Below are 21,364 nucleotides of genomic sequence, written 5' to 3'. Positions count from 1 at the left end.
CCAGGCAGCGAGTGTTTAGAAGCAGGAGGTCCCAGATTGCGAGAGGGATGTCCGACTGCCTGCAGGGATCAGGCCTAAACTGGTAGTCGGACATATCCGGAGGGGTCCGATTGTGAGAGGGCACAGGCCTGGCTGAGGGACCCCCCTCTCACCCCGTGCACAAATTTTGTGCACCAGGCCTCTAGTCTATATATAAAAGGCTAATATGCAAAGTGTCCCCTCAGGAGTTCCACTGGGAGACCGGGAGTTCGATCACTTGCTATGGCGTGCGCTGACCACCAGGGGGCAGCACGGAATGAAGGAAGGCCCCGTTGGGCAGCTGGCAGCTGGGGAAGGTCCCGGACGACAACCGAAAGGCCCTGATTGGCCCTGATCGCCAGCCAGGCCTAGGAACCCTACCTGTGCACAAATTTCATGCACCAGGCCTCTAGTATTTCATAAAATAACAGGATGTTACAAATCACCAATCAAAAACAATCCCACAGAAAACAGAAGGCCAACACTCCAAGTGAAGGTAAGTGGTATAATGACCATGTAGATAGAGAACAAAAAAATTCAAGTTGTATATAGAGATGGAAGAGACAAGACTTGATGATGGATTGAGGGGTGAAAAAGGAGTCAGATATGACACCTACCTGGCTTATAGCTACTGAGTGGATGACAACACCATTTAACAAAATGGTAAAGACTGAGGAGTGGACAAATGGGGATGGGGGTGCAGATTAAGAGTAAAGAAATGAAGACTTGTTTTTATTATCTTTAAGTTCAAAATGCCTATGAGATATCCAAATGGCAATATCAAGGAAACAGCTTGATATGTGGCATATTGCATTTCAAAGATAGCTAAGATAGAATCTCCCATCCTATTTGTTTTTCTTACTAAGTGATTTAGACCACACCTCCAAATGGGAGGATAGCCAGTGAATCTGGGTATGCTTATTACTATGCAGAATTAAAGCTACTCAACTTCTAAGGCTGTTATAAATGGTATTACAGCTTCTGCCAAACACCCTAGAGATGCTTGTTTATGGAGCTATGATGAAGCCAAAGCAGCCTCTATAGAGATCCACATGGAGAGGAATCAAGGCCCCTAACCCACAGCCAGCCAAGCAGGTCTCAGCCAACTGTTAACACCAACTTGTCAACAATGTAAATAAGCTTATTTTAAAAATAAATCTTTCAGGCCAGCCTAAATGATAACACATGGAACTTAGAAACAAGCCATCTCCACCCAAACCCTGTCCACATGCAAATCACAGAAACATTGGGAGGCAGGGGTGGGTAAGGGAGGTTATTGTTTAAACCATTCAGTTTTGGAGTGATTTTTATACAGCAGTAGATAAATGGATATTATATGATTCTGGAGTTCAGGGCAGAGATCTTCCCTAGAGACATAAATTTATGAACCAGCCACATACCAATCAATACTATTTAAAATCATAGGATAGAATGAGATCATTTAAGAAAGAGTGATGATGCTCTAAAACTTCAATATAAAAAGCTAAACAAAGAAAAGACATCATTAATTCAACTTTAAACTCTTTGCCAATTGCCTAAATTATTGTCTAATACAGACATCAGGTATTCTATTATTTTCATTTTCAAAAATCTACCATCACCTTCTCACATGCTCAAATCTGGACTTACTGTTCTTTTATCTGATAACTAGAGGCCCTGTGCATGACATGTGTGTGTGTGGGGGTGGGGGGGGGGAGAGGGTGTCTCTCAGCCCAGCCCAGGCAGGGAGCCCTCAGGGGATGTCCAACTTAGGACGGCTCCCCGTGGGGAGGGGGAGTGGGCCTAAGCTGGCAGTCGGACATCTTTAGCCTCTCCCACCACCGCCACTGCGCTCGCCAGCCATGAGCACAGCTCTGGCTGAGTGGCACTTCCCCTGTGGGAGCATACTGACCACCAAGGGGCAGCTCCTGCATTGAGCATCCGCCCCCTGGTGGTCAGTGCTTGTCAGAGCGACCGGTTGTTAAACCGTTCGGTGTACTTGCATATTAACCTTTTATTATATAGGATTATTATATAGGATCAGTTAGCATTCAGGGAATCCTCTTTACTATTACCTTAGGTATCCCATTTGTCTCTCTAGAATTTAATTTCCTGTATCATTGTCCTCTTTCATTGAGGTTTACTCCTCCTTTTTGGTGGGTGAAGCAAATCAGACAATAGCTTTCTAAGAAAAGCAGCAAGAGAAATTTTTGGTTGTATGTCTTAAAATGTCTACACTATATTTATGCTCAATAATTTTGGCTGGATAAAGGATTCTAGCTTGGATATCATCTTCCCTCAGATTTTGAGGGCATTGCTCACAGTCTTTTAGCTTGTGAGGTTGCACTTGAGAATGCTGAATCTCTGAAATGTGACTCATTTGCCCCCTAAGAAAGTTTATAGGATCTGCTTTGTCCCAGATACTACAAAATTTCACGACACACCTCAGTGTCTGTGTATGTGGATTTTTAAGCTAATAGGCTTCAAACCTACTCTATTCCACTGTGCTTTGTAATATGGGAGGGGGGCTAGAACCCTGCAAATCACACTTCTTTGCTAGCATGCTCTATCAGATAGCCTATAAGGGGCACCAGAAAGACACTAGAACAAAGGAGGGAACAAAGAGATACTTCTTCAGGTCAGCATCAACCAACAACCAACAACCAATGACCTTCACTCTGCCAATAGCAGTGGTCTCAATAGCAGCATTGGTTCTAAGTTAGCCATTTTTTGCTTTTGTGTTTTACCTACCATTCCCAGACCAACCTCAGCAAGTCTCCTAAGATACCTATACTTCCTGAGCAGGCAGCTAGCTACTCCTCAGAAATCTGAGTTTCATCTCCTCAGGGCCACTCTTCAAGTTTCTAAATTCTAATAAACCCAATCTCTTTGTTCTTCCAGCCCTAGGGACTAGTTAATTATAGTAAAACCTCACTTAATATAGTTGACTAGTTCTGTGATTGTAAGTGAAACAATTTTATCATAAGCTAATTTATATAACAAGAGTTATATTCCTATGGCATTTCATTGAATAAGGAAACATGGTTGAACAAAATGACTTTATTCCACGACTTTAAGGATCTGCTATACTTACTAAAGTTACTGTCTCTGTGATATCTAAGTGTTTGCTTATTTCCTTTTCAGCTCCCCAATTATCTAGTGTATTGGTTTCTGAGGGCTGCTGTAACAAACACACAATGGGTTGGCTTAAAACAGAAATCCATACCACCTTTGTGGCCCCCAGAAGTCTGAAATCAAGGTATGGGTGGGCCATCCTCTCTCTGAAGGCACTAATTACCAGTTAACTGTCACATGTCCAAAACAGAAACCATCCCCACACACCATGATATTTTGAATTTAATTGTGTCTATAGATGCTTACGGTGTACAAAGGGTTAAGGAAGGATCTGTTCTAGGCCCCTCTTCCAGTTTCAGGTAGCCTCAGGCATTCTTCTGTGTGCATCTATGTCCAAATTTCCCGTTTTAAAATGCCCAACATATTGGATTAGAATATACTCTAATGATCTCACTGTTAACTTGATTATCTCTATAAAGATTTTATTTCCAAATAAAATAATATTCCAACATATTAGGGGTTAGGACTTCAACGTATCTTTGGGGGGAAGGGGCACAATTCAACCTATATCATCTGGCTAAACAATTCTTTATATTAAATTCTGTTATAAGTGGTGTGGCCTCCATTTTCCTGACTAGACCCGATTGAAAGTGTGTATCTATTTTCAACCACTATCCTGGGCACCCAAAGGGCTCTCAATCTGCAAAATGATGTTTCTCAATTGTGGATTTTAAAAATATTTCACTGATATTTCTACTCTGTTCTTTTCTGTTCTCTCTCACTGGCACTAGTGTTACTTGAAAGTTGATCTCTTAAACTGACCTTTTAATTTTCTTTTTCACCTATCTTCCATCTTTTCCTGTACGTTATGAGAGGTTTTCTCTACTTCTGTTGAATCTTTTCTTCTTCTTCTTCTCTAATTTTCAGGGTTTTTGTTTTTTTGTCCTGATTGGTCCAAATTCTTTTCTATTTGTTTTGGTCTCATATTAAAAGCCTTTCTCATATTTAAAAGTAGGCTTTAAAAGTTGATCATGAATAACATAGTTTTTCTTCTTGGGCTACTATAATAGTAAAAGAAGCATCCTGTAAGTTCTGAATTGATTACCAGATTCTGGGAGCCAAACAGGAGAGGAGGTTTCAATAAGGATCCTAACACTAAGCATATTTCATTTAATCCAAGTGTTTTCAGTAGGACACCTGCCTTTCAATTATGGTATGTCTAGTGCCCAACCCTCTCTAAAAGATGCTTTATTTGTCACCTACAGAGGATAAATTTTCAGTCTTCTGACAGGGCAGTCACTTAGCTATACAAATTGACAGAGACCTAGGTTGAAGCTTTTTTTTTAATAGCTTACTGAGATATAACTCACATGCTATGCAACTCACCCATTTAAAGTGTATATTTTCAATGGTTTTTAGTATATTGAGTTGTGCAACCATCATCACAATCAATTTTAGAACATTTAATCATACCAAAAAAAAAACCCTAGTACTCTTGATCAGGTATTTCCCTCGAATCTTCTCCTGCTCCAGCCCTAGGCAACCACTAATTTATTCTGTCTCTATAGATAATACATTTTCTGGATATTTCATACAAAGAGAATCATACAATATGTGGTCTTTTTGTGACTGGCTATTTCACTTACCATAATGTTTTCAAGGTTCATTCATGTTATAACATGTATCACCACTTCATTTCTTTTTATTGCCAAATAATATTCCATTGTATGGATATGCATTTTATTACCCACTAGAGGCCCGATGCATGAAATTCGTGCAAGAGTAGGCCTTCGCAGCCCCGGCTTCGCCCAGAAGGTCATCTGGATGGTCGTTCTGCTGTTGGGCAGTTCGGTCGATTTGCATATTACACTTTTATTATTATAGATGATTCAATTGGTAGAAATTTGGGTTGTTTATTCTTTTTAGCTATTATGACTGACTGGGCTGGTTCATTTTTTGTTTGTCTTGTTAATCCTCACCTAAGGATATTTTTTCCCCACTGATTTTTAGAGAGCCCTGGTGGGTGTGGCTAGAATGGAAGGGAGGGAGGGAGGGAGAGGGAAGAGAAAAATATGGATGTGTGAGAGAGACATGGATTGGTTGCCTGGGGGGCAGAGGGGGTGGTGGTGAGAGAGGCATGATTGACCCACACTAGCCAGGGCTGAGCTGCTTCTTAAACAGTTTCAAGCAATCCTATTTTTAGCACCATTCTCACCCCTTTGACAAAAATGCCTGATGCTACCTATCTATTCCTGAGCCTGAGGATTCTTTTCTATTAGGATTGAACACTTTTTTAAGTCTACTAAGAAGTTTCTATTAGTCCATTTGCTTTCCAGTTTGCAAATTTTATTTCTTCTTGAATACTTTTTACCTGTGTAGTTCAAATCTTTAAAAAAAATATCCTTTAGTGTATCACCTTAGTAAGCTTTGTAGTTAAAGCAAATGCATCTTTCACTTATCTACTTTTACCCAAAAGTCCTCTGAATTATTTTTAGCCTTTGTTCTTTCTACTATATGCATTTCAAGGCTATAAACTTTCTTTTAAGCATGGCTTACCTCTTGCACTTTTTTTTTTGTTGTTATTAATCCAACCCGAAGATATTTTTCTGATTGATTTTTAGACAGAGTGGAAGGGAGGGGGAGACAGAGAGAAACAGTGATGCGAGAGAGACACATCGATTGGTTGCTTCCTGCACACAACCAAGCCTGCAACCACGGTACATGACCTTGAATGGAATCGAACCCAGGACCCTTTAGTCTGCAGGCTGATGCTCTATCCACTGAGCTAAACTGGTGAGGGCAGTATCTCGTAAGTTATATGTCATATATTCATCACTCAGTTCAAAACAGTCTAATGTTATTTCTTCTTTACTCTCTGGATTGTCTAGGAATATATTATTTAGTTTCCAAAACAGCTGACAATTTTTTAGTTATTTTTTTTTGCAATAAACTTCTGGCTTAATTCCAATATTTCAAAGCATACACTTTTCATATTTTTTTATGGTCCAGCATATGTCAATTTAGGTAAAATTTCCATAGGCAATTGAAAAAAAATCTATATTCTGCAGGTGCTGGGTGAAATGTTCAATGTATGTCATTTAGACTCATTTGTTAATTATGTTGTTCAAAATCTTTTTTTACTTATTGTTCTACTAATTATTCAGAGTTATGCTAAAATATACCATATTATACTTATGAATTTCTCTAATTCTATTAGTTCTGTCAGTTTTTGCCTACTAGGTTAGCAAAAATTAGAATAATGACACAGAGTTAAGGAACACTATTTGTTGGTAAGATGTTTGTTTATGTTTTTATGAATAGCAGTTTGGCAACAGAAACATTTTAAACATTTATATCTTTGGACCCAGTTAGTTCACATCTAGAAATTAATTCTAAAGCTTTTAAATGTGCACCAAACACTGCTTAGCAGTTAAATGGATTAACAGATTCTCATTTAAACCTTATAGTAATCTTTTGATTAGGTATCATCCCCATTTTACAGATCAGAAAAATGAGGCTTACAGTGGCCTAAGCCCAAACAGTTATGAAGCCTATGTCAGAATTTAAGCTGACTCCAGAATATTTAAATTTATATATACTGACATAGAACATTTATTTATAAAGCCAAGTCAGAAAACAATATATAGCATGTGATCCTATTTTTTTTTAAGTGAGCATAAATTTGTATATTCATAGAAACAAATCTGGAATATAATATACATATTAAAAAATAAGTGACAAGATACCATTTAGAGGAGAGAAAGAATTATATAAGAAAACTCATTACAGAGACTCCTCATACAATTAAGACTAAACATATTTGAGTATGTCTGCAGTCAGGACTTTATCACACATATATGTATGCGCACACACACACACACACACACACACACACTCTAGAGGCCCGGTGCATGAATTCGTGCACAGGTGGGGTCCCTAGGCCTGGCCAGCAATCAGGGCCGATCAGAGTCGGGCCAATTGGGGACTGCTGGCCAGGGGAGAGACAGGCTGCATCCACCACCTCCCACCCCTGGTTCCCCATCCCACGGGCGGGGTTGGGAGAGGAGGTGACAGTCGCCAGCTGGGCACAGAAGGAACAGATGCCGGACACCACCGGCCAGCCACAAGTGGTTGGCTGTGGGAGCACACTGACCACCAGGGGGCAGCTCCTGCGTTGAGCATGTGCCCCCTGGTGGTCAGTGCGGATCATAGCGACTGGTCGACCATTTGTTCCGGTTGTTCAGTCCTAATGGTCGCTTAGGCTTTTATACATAGAGATACATATATATGTACACATACTTACACATATACAGATTATTATGACCACCTGACGTTTGTAGGCAAATTAGCTATAATTTTGCACTGAAGTTGCTAGAAGGCCAGACCATTATAAATAGGGAAGCAGGCTGTTTACCACAACAGTAGAAGTGATATTTTTCTGAAGGTATGGGTAAACAACGCGATTTAACAGCCTTTGAACGTGGGATGATTGTTGGCGCTCGGAGCCATGGAGCAAGTATCAGCAAAACAGCTGAATTTGTTAAATGTTCAAGAGCAGCTGTTGTTAAAGTGTTTAAAGACTGGACTGTCAGCCGAAAATCTGGGTCTGAACGTGCGAATTGTGGCCATCAGCGACTAGTCAATGTTAGGGCAGAAAAGAGAGTGGCAACACTGGTATAAAACAACAGAAAGGCAACAGTGCATCAAATTACTGCAGATCTTAATCAGGGTTCCTCTCAAATGATCTCTGAACGCACTGTTCGCCATACACTGCATCTTATGGGATATGGAAGCCGAAGGCCTGTTCGAACACCTTTGCTGTCTGCAGTTACCAAGATAAAACGTCTCCAATTCGCACAGGAACACAAGGATTGGACAGTCGAGAATTGGAAAAAAGTCATGTGGTTCGATGAATCATGTTTCCAGTTGCATCATGCAGATGGCAGAGTGAGAATTTGTCGGAAACAGCATGAAAGCATGCACCCCACATGCATGAGTACAACCCTTCAAGCTGGTGGGGGAAGTTATGGTTTGGGGCATGTTTTCCTGGCATGATTTGGGCCTTTTAATTTGTGTGGAACAACATGTGAATAGCACAACATACCTAAGTATCATTGCTGATCAGGTTTATCCTAACATGTTGATGGCGTATCCCAATGGAGATGGCTTCTTCCAACAAGACAATGCGCCATGCCATGGTGCTCATATTGTGCAGGAGTTGTATCAAGAACATAAGGGATAAAAAAAAAAAAAAAAAGAACATAAGGGAGCCCTGACTGGTTTGGCTCAGTGGATAGAGTGTCAGCCTGCAGACTCAAGGGTCCCAGGTTCGATTCCAGTCAAGGGCATGTACCTTGGTTGCAGGCACATCACCAATGGGGGGTATGCAGGAGGCAGTTGATCGATGTTTCTCTCTCATCGATGTTTCTAACTCTCTATCCCTCTCCCTTCCTCTCTGTAAAAAATCAATAAAATATATTAAAAAAAAAAAACATAAGGGAGACTTTACCTTGCTTAGGTGACCCCCACAATCACCAGATCTCAATCCAATTGAGCATTTGTGGGACGAAGTTAAAAGAGCCATCAGGCAGCTGGTTCCACAACCATCAGATCTCACAGAACTGGACAGTGCTATTCATCAGGCATTGTGTCAGATTCCTCGCATCACCTTTCAACATCTCGTGGAGTCAATGCCAAGAAGAATCGCAGCAGTTTTGAGGGCAAAAGGTGGCCCAACGAAGTACTGATGGGGTGGTCATAATAATCTGGCCACTCAGTGTATATGTACTAGAGGCCCGGTGCAAGGCAATTGTACACACTGGGGGTGGGGGAGTCCCTCAGCCCAGCCTGCGCCCGCTCCAGTTCTTAGCGTTGCTGCGAAGGCAGGAGAGGCCCCCGCCACTGCCACTGCCACTGCCACTGCACTCGTCAGCCGTGAACCCGGCTTCTGGCTGAGTGGCACTCCCCCTGTGGGAGCACACTGACCACTAGGGGGCAGCTCCTGTGTTGAGCGTCTGCCCCCTGGTGGTCAGTGTACCTCATAGCAACTGGTCATTCTGCCATTCGGTTGATTTGCATGTTAGGGTTTTATTATATAGGATATGTATTGTCACTGCCTGGAACAGCTTCTTGCCCAGAGCAGATTTATTCTGCCAGTTATGATTTTCCAACTACAGAGAGGGCTGATGAAAATGACTCATTTAAAATATGACTTGGGCTGTTCTCAATATTACAACTGCCCCTTTTCCCATTCTTCAAAGTACATGCACCTATGTTTTGCACTTAGATGACAAGACAAAGAACAATGCATACATACGCATATTATGTGTTCTGTGACTTATTTCATCAACATTTTACTTTTCCTACTCTTTGATATTTTACATTTTTTAAAAAATCTCACAGCTCTGATAATAGAGAATATCCTACCAATTCTTAGTCATTACTTCCATGACATGCACTAAACGAATTAAAACAAAAAGCTCCAGGAAGTTCCAAGACTGTAAAGCTTGAGTGTAAGTAAAAATAGTAGTAGGCTAGAAACAGCTTTATTAAAGGAAACGGGAAACTTTATAACAAGGACAGGGTAGGCAAATTTTTTCTGTGAAGAGCCAGATAGTAAATATTTCAGGCTTTTTGGGACATACACAGTCTCTGTCATATATTCCTTTTTTATACATAAATCATTCTTAACTAAGGGCAGTACAAAGAGCATTTTTGAGGAGTTGCAGTTAAAACGGTGGAATACAGAAAAGTTTTTTAAAAAAGAAATTTACACAGGGCAAACAGGAAAGCAAACAATAAGCAACAAAATATCGGAAGCTAAAAGACAGATGGACAATGGCAACTACTCAGTGAACTCCGGAAAAGTGAAGCTAACCCTAACTCCTAAATAGGAGTTGAAAAATCCAATTTATACCTTGGAATTCTCAAAAGATTCAGGAACTGGTAGTACCTCATACTACTTAAATTGAGGCAAGAGTTAAATAAGGAAAACTGGGTAAAAGTTGAGAAGCAGTTAAATCCCCAAATCTACCTGATGGTTGGCTACCCCACTCTGAATGAGGAATAACCAGATATAATTAAAGGTCTGCATACCCTACCGAAAGTGGGGGAATGAGAAATCCAGTCCCCCCAAATCCCCTCACACACACATAACCCTGGTGGACCAACTTTCAGCCCTCAAGCAGACTGAGTTTTCCCCTCATGAACCTGACACAAGAGGAAACACCTCTCATATAACAGGGTTTTCTCAAAAACTGGCTCACTCAAACCACCATGCAATTAAGTCCAGTATTTAAGTCACCATTAATTCAGGTTTACTATCAGGAGATAATAGCCAAAGATTAATGACTTCTGAAATAAGCCTCCAACATAAAAGTTAGAGGTCAATATAGGAGAAATAGTCTGCAAAAAGAAAAGAACATTTTTAAAGAAATAATAATTTGTAGCCTCAGAAATTAGAAAAGTACAACAATGAAACAAGTACAGGATGCTCTCTATACAAAAAATTTGAGAGAATAAAAAGAGCTCTTGGGAAATCAAATTCTCCCCCCCCCCCCAATAGTTTATTGATTTTTAGAGAGAGAGGAAGGGAGAGGGGGAGAGAAACATCGATGTGAGAGCATAGCATCCACTGGCTGCCTCCTGCATGCCCCCTACCAGGGATCGAGCCTGCAACCTGGGCATGTGCTCAGACCAGGATTCAACTAGCAACCTTTCAGTGCACAGGACAACGCACAACCACCTGAGCCACACAGACCAGGGCAGGAAATTAGTATCTTGACAGCAAAAATGAAATTTTCAACAGAAGGCTTAGAAAATATTAAAGAAGCCTTTCACATAAAATAGAGCAAAAAAGATTATGAGATGAAAAACAGCAGAAAAAAACGAAGAGAGGACTAGCCTAAGAGATTCAAACAAATAAGAGAAGTTCAGAGAAAAACAGAAGGAAGAGGAAACCACCCACTGTAATGGACTAAATTGTGTCACCCCAAAAATTCATGTTGAAACTCTAGATAAGGACTATAACAGACAACTGAGGGTAATGAGGTCATAAGGGTGGAGCCGTAAATAATGCAAAAGGACTGATGCCCCTAAAGAAGGAGAAAGCAAGAAAGGTTTTATGAAAAAGGAGACTGTCTATAAATCAGGAAGAAATCTCATCAGAAACCAACCCTGACGGCACCTTGATCTTGGACTTCCAGTCTCAAGAACTGTGAGAAAATAAATTTCTGTTATTTGTCCCACCCAGTCTGTGGTATTTTGTGATGGCAGTCCCAGAAAACTAATATAACCATCAATGAAATAATTGAAGACTTCCCAGAACTGATGAACATAATTTTGCAGATTTGGAGGACACGATATCCAGGAAAACACAAAAAATGGATGCATGCCAAGTCACACACATTAAATTTCAGTACAAGAGATACAAAATTCCAGAAAAGCAGAAAACATTAGGATTAGGAATCAGAATGTCTTCGGAATTCTCAAAAGCTAGAAAATAATAGAGAGATGCCTTCAGAATTTTGAAGAAAAATTATTTCCAATCTAGAATTCATTACTGAACCAAATCAAGCAGGAAGACAAAAACAAGAAAAAATATATTTTCATTAATGCAAGATTGCAACCTTTTCTTTTTTTTAAAATATATTTTATTGAGTTTTTACAGAGAGGAAAGGAGAGAGATAGAGAGTTAGAAACATCGATGAGAGAGAAACATCGATCAGCTGCTTCCTGCACACTCCCCACTGGGGATGTGCCCGCAACCAAGGTACATGCCCTTGACCGGAATCGAACCTGGGACTTTTCAGTCCGCAGGCCGACGCTCTATCCACTGAGCCAAACCGGTTTCGGCAAGATTGCAACCTTTCACAGGAATCTACGGTGGTATATACTCCATCAAAAGGAGGCATCAAGTCCAGCCGGCAGTGGTTGAGTGTCAAACCTGTGAACCAGGAGGTCAAAGTTCGATTCGAGGTTGCAGGCTTAATCCCAGGTGGGGTGTGTGCAGAAGGGAGCCAATCAATGATTCTCTCTCATCATTGATATTTCTATCTCTCCCTCTCCCTTCCTCTCTGAAATCAATAAAAAAAATTTTTTTTTAAAGGAGGGATCAAATTGAAAGAACTGCATGATTCACAGGCAACAGATTTAACACAGGGGAAAAGCAGAGTCACCAGTTTTGTTGTAAAAGGAGAAAGCTGGATCAAGCCGGTTCAAAAACTGGTAGACAAGGATAGTGCAATTCTACTCCCAGGTATTCATACCAAAAAGAAATGAGTTAGCCCAGCTGGTGTGGTCCAATGGTTGAGCATCAACCCATGAAGCAGATCACAGTTCAATTCCCAGTCAGGGCACATGGGGGGCGTGCAGGAGGCAGCTGATCAATAATTCTCATCATTGATGTTTCTTTCTCTCTCTCCCCTTCTTCCTTCCTCATAGAAATCAATAGAAACATTAAAAATAAAAAATATGAGTGTGTATGTCTACTAAAAGACTTCTAAGTAAATGTTTTTAACAGCTTTATTCATAATAGTTAAAAAACTGGGAAAAACCAAATATCCATTAGTAGCTCATTTTTTAAAATTGTGTATTATTTCAATGAAATACTATCATCAGTGGGGGAAAAAAATAAAATAAAGTAACTATTGCTGCACCCAACATCATGGATAAATCTCACAAACACAATGCTAAGCAAAACAGCCATCCACAAAAGAGTACTGTATGGTTCCATTTCTATTAAGTTCAAGAATGGGCAAAAATAATCTATGATCATGTAAGTCAGAATAGTGATTTCTTTTGAGGATAGGAGATACTGATTGAGAAGTATGACAGATTATTCTGGAGCACTACAAATAGTCTCTATACCTTGATCTGAGTGATGGGTATATGTCTACAAATGCAAAAATAGGCCTTTTAAAGAAAAAAAGAAAAAGAAAAAGAAAAACTTCCCCGGAAAGAATTCTGGGCAGAAGGGGTTGTATACAAAGTATTCTAAATGTTTCTAAAAGTAAAAATTGTTATCATTCAAGAACATGTAGTACCTTGAGGTGATCAAGCATTTCCAAAGAAACATTTCCAATGCCTTAAACATTTCTGTAATATAGCTGGAATACAAGGCACATTAAATTCTTTGCTGTATCTATTATTTGAATTGATCTAGAGGCAAGATGATTTGGGAAACATGTACTGAAGTTTTTGGAAGGCTGATTCTTTAAAAACAAACAACAAAATCCTTTTCAGATGCATCTGTTTTTTAAAAGATTTCCCCAAGCCATATTCTCACTGCTTTATTCAATTGGTCTGTATGAACAAAAGTGGAAATTATTCATACCATACTTATGTCCTTAAGTACAATTTCAGGAATAAAAAAAAGAAACGAGAATCAGTGTTTCAACTGTTTATTTTAGCAGATAATTTACTTAAACAAATAAAAATCATTATAAACAACCAAAAGTTAAAAGAATAATAGCTTCTAAACCTGTTTCAGACCAAAAGAGTAAAGCATCCTCTCCAGAGATATTTCACCTGATAGCTTTCTGTGCTACCTACCTGTCTTACATCATTCAACTCTTGCTAAATAAATAAATGTGAAAAAGCAACAACACCAAGGCAGCCCTAGCTGGTTTGGCTGGGTAGATGGGCGTCAACCTGCGGAGTGAAGGGTCCCGGGTTCGATTCCAGTTAAGGGCACATGCCTGGGCTGCAGTGCTCAATCCCCAGTGGGGGACATGCAGGAGGCAGCCAATCAATGATTCTCCCTCATCATTAATGTTTCTCTCTCTCCCTCTCCCTTCCTCTCTGAATTCAATATATATATATATATATATATATATATATATATAAAAAAATATCAAGGCAACCCTATGTATGTGTGTGTGTGTGTGTATAAATATCAAGGCTGCTATTCAGAGAAACTTTAGAGTTAAAGGGGGGAGGGAGGAATATGAAGAGCAAATCCTATCCTCCTTCCTATCTAATAAAAGAGAAACATGGTAATTAGCCGTACGGCCGCTACCCTTCCCATTGGCTAATCAGGGAGATATGCAAATTAACTGCCAGCCAAGATGGCGGCCGGCAGCCAGGCAGCTTGAAGCGGAACATGAGGCTTGCTTGCTTCAGTGACGGAGGAAGCCAAGCTTCCCTGCCTATCTTGCCGGCCTCTGAGCTGCAGTTTAAGAAACATTGTAACAAATATAGAAGCTAAACAAACCCCCAGAAACCTGCTTTAGTCAGCCACGCTTCAGCCAGCTGGACCGCAACATGGTTTCAAATACAGAAGGTAAACAAAGGCCAGAAACCTGCTTTCAGCAGCGGAGGCCTCAGAGCTAAAGCTGGCCCAGAATAAAAAAAAAAAAAAAGGAAAAAAGGACAGGTTGGGAGCTTCAGTCACCCGCCAGCCTGAAAACGGCCCTCAGCCCCTCACCCAGACTGGCCAGGCACCCGGGAGCGGGCCTAAGCCAGCAGGTCATTATCTCCCGAGGGGTCCCAGACTGTGAGAGGGTACAGGCCAGGCTGAGGGTCCCCCTGCCCCCCCCCCCAGTGCACAAATTTTTGTGCACCGGGCCTCTAGTATATGTATAAAAGATCTAACTTCCCAAAAAGAACAAATGATTTTCAGAATGTTTTGCTCAATAAGTGGATTGCTCAATAATCTGGTTCTTCACAGATGAACAAAGTGACAAAGTAGCAAAATGTAAAAGTGTTACTGTTCTAAGAATCAACAAGATCATTTTTAGAAAAAATCATTACATTTATCAGCGGTTCTCAACCTGTGAGTCGCGACCCCTTTGGCGGTCAAAAAACTCTTTCACAGGGGTCGCCTAAGACCATCCTGCATATCAGATATTTACATTAGGATTCATAACAGTAGCAACATTACAGTTATGAAGTAGCAACGAAAATAATTTTATGGTTGGGTCACAACATGAGGAACTGTATTTAAAGGGCGAGAAGGTTGAGAACCACTGAATTAAGTGATAAAGCCTGAGGGGTTCCCTCCAAACCATCACATTGTTCCCATCTACTTTCAAGGCCCCCAAATATTCAGTCTCTTTATCAAGAGATTCAAACAAACTCCAGCAGTAAAACTTTTAAGAGATTCATTCACTTTTTAGTGAGTCAGAAGACACAACTGTAGAGAACATTATTTTTGTTAGTGCTGTTGATACATCTAACAAGCATAGGAAAAGACTGCAAGTATACTTTTAAATCATTGTTTCAATTGATCATGAAGGTTCCCCTGTCCTCATAAAAAAAAGTTCTGAATTTATAGAAGGCATAAATACACAAAATGCAAAGTAATATGAAGCAATAAAAAACAATATTGCAAGAGATGAGCAGTATAGTTTCATAAAGAATATACAGAAAATTTGTAAAAACACACAGTACTAGAGTTAGGAAATCAAAGGTTAAGTCTCAGCTCTGACACCATCACTAGATGTGTGCATTTTAATTCAGATATTTTGTATGGATTGCATTTTCCTTATAAACAGAAGGTGGAATTCCAACTTTCCCACAATACTGTCCCATGATATGATGATACAAGCCCACATCAGATTAAAAAACTAAAGGAATGATAAAACAATAAAGGCTATGGGTTCAAAAGAAAACAACACAGAGAACAAAAGATCTGGAAGGCTGCACTGATGGACCAAAAATGAAACTTAACAAAATTTGAGTTCCTTTGCTATTTGGGTACCTTAGGAGAGAAATTTTCTTTTAAAAGAATAGGCAGGCTATGCGTAGACATTCAAAGTCTCAACAGATATAAAGGTAGAAAAATACAAAGTCTAAATGAGAACAAGAGATTGGTTTGGTGAGGTCAGCGGTCGGCAAACTGCGGCTCGCGAGCCACACGCGGCTCTTTGGCCCCTTGAGTGTGGCTCTTCCACAAAATACCAACTTCTGCGCATGGGCCACGAAGTTTCAATCACACTGTACATGCGCGCCCGCACCTGGTATTTTGTGGAAGAGCCACACTCAAGGGGCCACAGAGCCGAATGTGGCTCGCCAGCTGCAGTTTGCCGACAACTGGATTAGGTGGACAGTTCCTACAGAGAAACTGTGCTGTCATTAGGAAGAACCGGTTTTGAGCAGATAGTTAAACGGCTAATAATGTGAACTATAGTCTATAGCAGCAGTTCTCAACCTGTGGGTCGCGACCCCTTTGGCGGTCAAACGACCCTTTCACAGGGGTCGCCTAAGACCATCCTGCATATCAGATATTTACATTACGATGCATAACAGTAGCAACATTACAGTTATGAAATAGCAATGAAAATAATTTTATGGTTGGGTCACAACACGAGGAACTGTATTTAAAGGGCCAGAAGGTTGAGAACCACTGGTCTATAGGTAACGGGGAGCTATTGGTTTAACAATGAGAGATATGTTCAAAACATTATTTTATGATTAGGACAGGCCAGTGTGGCTCAACAGTTGAGTCTTAATCCAGGAACCAAGAGCTCACTGGTTCGATTCCTGGGTTGCAGCTTAATCCACATGAGGGGGTGTGCAGGAGGCAGCTGATTGATGTTTCTCTCTCATTTCATGGATGTTTCTCTCTATCCCTCTTCCTTCCTTTCTCTCTAAAAATCAATAAAAACATATTTTTTAAAAAACAGATTAGGCAGAAGGCTGGATATACTGAGTAGGAAGAAAAGGCAGACAGAAAACCTAGTTAAAAGCTAGAGGAAATAAACAGGTATCTGAAAGAAATTTCAAAAAAATGGCTGAAAAATTAGCCAATGATATGTGAATCGAGGAAATCAAAGGTAAAACCAAGATTTGTGTCTGGGCAATTGAAAGCATAATATTACCATAACATATGGAATCAATTTTGAAGGAAAGACTATAAATTCTAACTCTGAAATAGTTTAGTGAGGATCATCCAGACAAAATTGTTGCCTTCATCTTTAAATGTCATTTTTGGCCCTGTTAGTTGTCTTCCTAAAACAGCACAGCAGAGTATTTATGAAGATCTTTTAAGTGCTTAGTGATTTCCAGAGTTTCCTCTGATTTTTATGTATCAACTAAATGATGATTTAATCTTCTGGTGTAGGTAGAGAACATTTGGTATTTTTCTATATTATAAAGGTGAGTAAATTGTAAAAGTTATAAAACTATGATAGGAAAAAAGGACTACATCTGTATTTATCAAATCAAGTCTTCCTGACAAGTAATTTGTAACAATAATCACATCAAATCTACCTTGAACTTTGGCAGGTCCAAAAGGTCCATAAGAAAAATAAACCCAGGGCACAAAGTATCTCTCAATAAACTAAAAAGGCATTGTATGTATGCTTCAAGTTTTATTTACATGGACTAAAAGATAGTGCTTAGAAAAATAAAGTACACGATTTAAAATTAAGCAAGTGAACAAGCACAGTTAAGGAGTCTTGAACACTTGGCAACTAGTGTTGAGATACCACAGCTAATTCTCACAGATCACAATTTTCCCAAAGAAAAAAAAATCTCAGAGTTTGTAATCAAGATGGAATGAAACTACTATTAATCAACCAATGCACACTTCTTGAGTTACTATCCAACTGTGAATGGGATGCCTATTTAAAAACTGAATATTATCGACAATTTTCAAACAAAACCTTCTTCATGAAGTATCTCTCCCTTCACTTTGTGACCTCGCTGAAAACTGAGCCTTTAGGCACAGTGCTCTCCAGGTGCTTAATAAACTGTACGGTTGAGTTTTCATAAATCTACCAAAGATTTTTAAAAATGAGTAACTCCTGCATTGAGCTTCTTTGCTCACCACCCAAGGTGGGATTTTAAAAAATTGTCCTTAACTTCATTCTTTCCTACCTTGTCAGCTTTCTTACAGAATCTAATGGGTAGAATTATTTTTAGCTGATCAGTTCATCAGCTCGAATTTAATTGAGCGTCTATAATGTCACCGTTCTCAGCCCTGAACAAAACCCAGCTTCCTGAGCTTCTAACGGCAAATTTAACTTTTATGGGAACGCATAAGGTTACAAAATCAGCCAACCAAGGTCGGTTTTTACCGGATATATTACAAGGCAAGTCAAAAGCTCACAACCCAAGCAATTCAGGTAGGAAATCTACCACAGGTCCCTTCGATGAAAATACCCCCGATTTCCCAGGGACCAGGGAACCGGCTGGGGCTGTGGCTGGGGGAGGGGCAGAGGGCGCATCCCGAGGATGTCCACCCGCCGCACGGGGCTCAGGCTAGACGCGAACGCCCCCCTTCCCTCCTCTCCCACGTCCCTACCTTCCTGGCTGCATGAGGTCACAACCGGCAACGGGATTTGGGGAGGAAAAGAAACAGAGAAGCACGCACGCCGCACAGTGGACCTCCCAGCCTCGCAGGGGTGGCCGCCCGGGGTGCTCACCGAGACCGGGCACTCCGGAGGCGGACAGGAAAGCCGCGGGGCCCCGCCTCCCTCCCCCGAGGTAGTGGCCGGAGGGTCGCGCGAAACCTCAGTGCAGACGCCCAGGCCGGGCCTCCCCGCCCCCTTCGGCTCAGCTCCGGGCCGGCAGACGGCGCCCGGGGCTAACTTCGCCTGGGAAGAGGAAGCGACGCCACGAATAGCAGGCTGTGTGAGCGCCAGGGACAAGGAAGGGCTCCCCGTGCATCTGCCCGCCGGCAAGGCCGTCTCTCCGTCCCTCTGCCGAGCCTCGGCGGCCCCAGCTCACCTGACGAGGGCACCCAGACGCCGCCGCGGCCGCCGCGATGGCCGTTACGGCACGAGGCCTCCGCTCAGCCGCCGCGTAGCTCTGGGGAAAGGGGCGGGGCGCGCGCAGCGGGCGGGCGGAGGTGCAGCGCCGACTGGCCGCGAGGCCGTGGGCGGGTCCGTGCGGGCAGGAAACCCTCTCTTGACCTCCTCTGATAGGTTCGGTCTCCCCGTCCCTTCCATCCGCCGCACCGGGATTGGGCGAAGCTGCCTGTCAGTCAAGCGCTGTGCTGGGCGTGGACTGAGCTGAGGCTGCGCGGCGGAGAGCGAGCCGGAGAGTGAGAAGCGCCGGCCTTCATCAGACTCCCGTCGCTTTTTTCCTCTCCGGCTGCCTACTGTGGGCCGTCCTCCTCCGCGCTGCGGAGAGAGACTCCACAGCAAAAAAAAACAAAAAAAAAATGACTGCTTCCCGAGGTCAGCCCCAGCCGCTCTGGGATCTTCCTTCGGGTCTCTGCACCTGAAAAGAGTCTTGGCAGATGAAGATGCTTGGGGGCAGACAGCAAAAAAGAAAAACCAAAAGGCCTGAAAATGGGAACTTGGGAGAAAAATGTAAGACATACGCTTAATGTGAGCCACAACCCGAAATAGAGTCCGAGGACCTTCGAAAGGTCTTGGTGTGTAGGGAGCTTCCAGTCTTGCCTTCAGTGGTCATGCTGTGAAGAGAAAGGACAGTGACTTTCGGGGACGGGTCTGCCCGCTCTCAGGGGCTCAGCCCCAGCCCCCCGCCTGGCCATCAGGATCCCGACGCGAGCTGCAGCCCCGCAGCCGGCCCCATTCCGTCCTCACCAACTTCTCAGGGAAGCCTGCTGGGCTCAGGGACGCTGCGTGGGGTGTTGGTCTTTTCCCCATCCGAGCTGTTGAAGTAGTTTGCCCGCATCCTATTTAGATTGTAAACTCCTTTTAAGGTAGGAACCATATCAGCTTTCAGTTTTCCCCCCCAGTGCCTGGCACGTGATAGCACGTCAGTAAATATCGTTGAAGGCGTTATTAATACCTCGCCCGTCCCCAACTTTCATCCCGGCCCTGACTTTACGTCCCACGAGTTCACACCTTTCTGCATTTAACTTCAAAATTTATTCATTTGAATACCGGTGATTGTATGTGGTTTGCTTGCCATATACAGGATCGCAAGGTCGACCTCAAATCACCAGCGGCCGCTTCCTGGCTTCAAGTAGGCTGAGGCAAATAATGTCATGAAACTCTGAACAACAGCCACTCTCTCTCTCTGTTTACATCTTATTGTTGGCATCTGCAGTGAATAATGTAAGTGAATTTTGAATTTACTATTAGGATCTCAGTGCCGTATTTTATCATGGCTGCCTCCCAAAATTTATATATTGAACCCTAACCCCCCCCCCCCATCTGGCTATATTTGGAGATAGGGCCTTTAGGCAGTAATTAAGTTGTCTGAGGTGGTGAGAGTGAGGCCCTAATCTTACAGGATGAGTGTCTTTATTAGAAGAGACACCAGAGAGCTTGCTCTCGGTCTTCACCGTGAGAGGACACAGTGAGAAGGCAGCCATGTACAAGACAGATCTCTCCAGAAGCTGACCATGCTGGCACCCTGATGTGGAACTGAGCCTGCAGAACTGTGAGGCATTTTTATTGTTTGAGCCACTCACTCTGTGGCATTTTGTTATGGCAGCCTGAGCTGACTAGTACAACACTTTTATTGATACACCTTATAAAGTTTATGGACTGAGATACTACACTCATTTTTTTAAGCTGGAGAAACCATTGTCCAGAAGTTAAAACTATTTATCCAAAATCACAGTGCGAACTGTTAGGGAAACCTAGCTCAATTCAATACTATTTACACATTTAGCATGTGTTAGGGGCAGGGGGATGTGAATACAAATATAATAGGTAAAGTAATCCTTGCCATCAGGTAGCTTATGCCACCTACCTCAAGTGGGAAAAATAAACCCAGAAAAAAAAATATGCTCAAGTCATAAGTTTAGTTTTTATTTTGAAAAGGAATATGTATTTTGAATGGGCCAAGGATCAGAACAGACCCTTTATAAGACTTTGCAGATTTCTTGACAACCGTGTGCCACCTGTTTAAGCAATAGAAGAATCAAGGGATTTTAAAGTGTTTTAGTTCCTTGTAAACATGTTTTTTTTAATATATATTTTTAGTGATTTCAAAAATAAACTAATCTCATTTAAAGAAGTCTAAAAGAGCCCTGACCGGTTTGGCTCAGTGGATAGAGCGTTGGCCTGCGAACCAACGGGTTTTGGGTCAAGGGCATGTACCTTGGTTGCGGGCACATCCCCAGTAGGGAGTGTGCAGGAGGCAACTGATCAATGTTTCTCTCTCATCGATATTTCTAACTCTCTATTCCTCTCCCTTCCTCTCTGTAAAAAATCAATAAAATAAATTTTTCCCACCCCAAAATATGTTTGGGAAAATGATAAATTAGTAGTAACACCAGAATATAAATGAAAATATAATCAGCAATCTATAAATCTGGGGAATCTGTAAAATGTAGAACAAAGATAAAATAACATTGATAGATGAAACTGTAGCCCAAAATAAGTACAGGAGAATATTGAAGGGGAAGAGGAGGCTACTCAAAGAC

The 21,364-nt window shown here is 41.7% G+C and overlaps 1 protein-coding gene across 3 annotated transcripts in view; it reads right to left on the bottom strand.

The window, feature by feature from the left end:
* The window catches only part of NCK1 (NCK adaptor protein 1), a 69,603-nt gene extending 50,782 nt beyond the window's left edge, over window positions 1-18,821 (bottom strand). For 2 of the 3 annotated variants that reach the window (XM_006083736.3, XM_014450977.2), the window contains exon 1: window positions 18,745-18,821. The gene's annotated coding sequence lies outside the window, so the exon portion shown is untranslated. Of the gene's footprint in view, window positions 1-18,319; window positions 18,430-18,744 lie in introns of those variants that run through there. The other variant, XM_023749571.1, reaches the window with a different exon arrangement.
* Window positions 18,822-21,364: the final 2,543 nt, after the last annotated feature.

Source organism: Myotis lucifugus, unplaced genomic scaffold (assembly GCF_000147115.1).
Source record: "Myotis lucifugus unplaced genomic scaffold, Myoluc2.0 scaffold_8, whole genome shotgun sequence".
Lineage (NCBI taxonomy): Eukaryota > Metazoa > Chordata > Mammalia > Chiroptera > Vespertilionidae > Myotis > Myotis lucifugus.
Note: the sequence above shows the minus strand (reverse complement) of the source record. Positions and strands in the feature narration are given on the sequence as shown.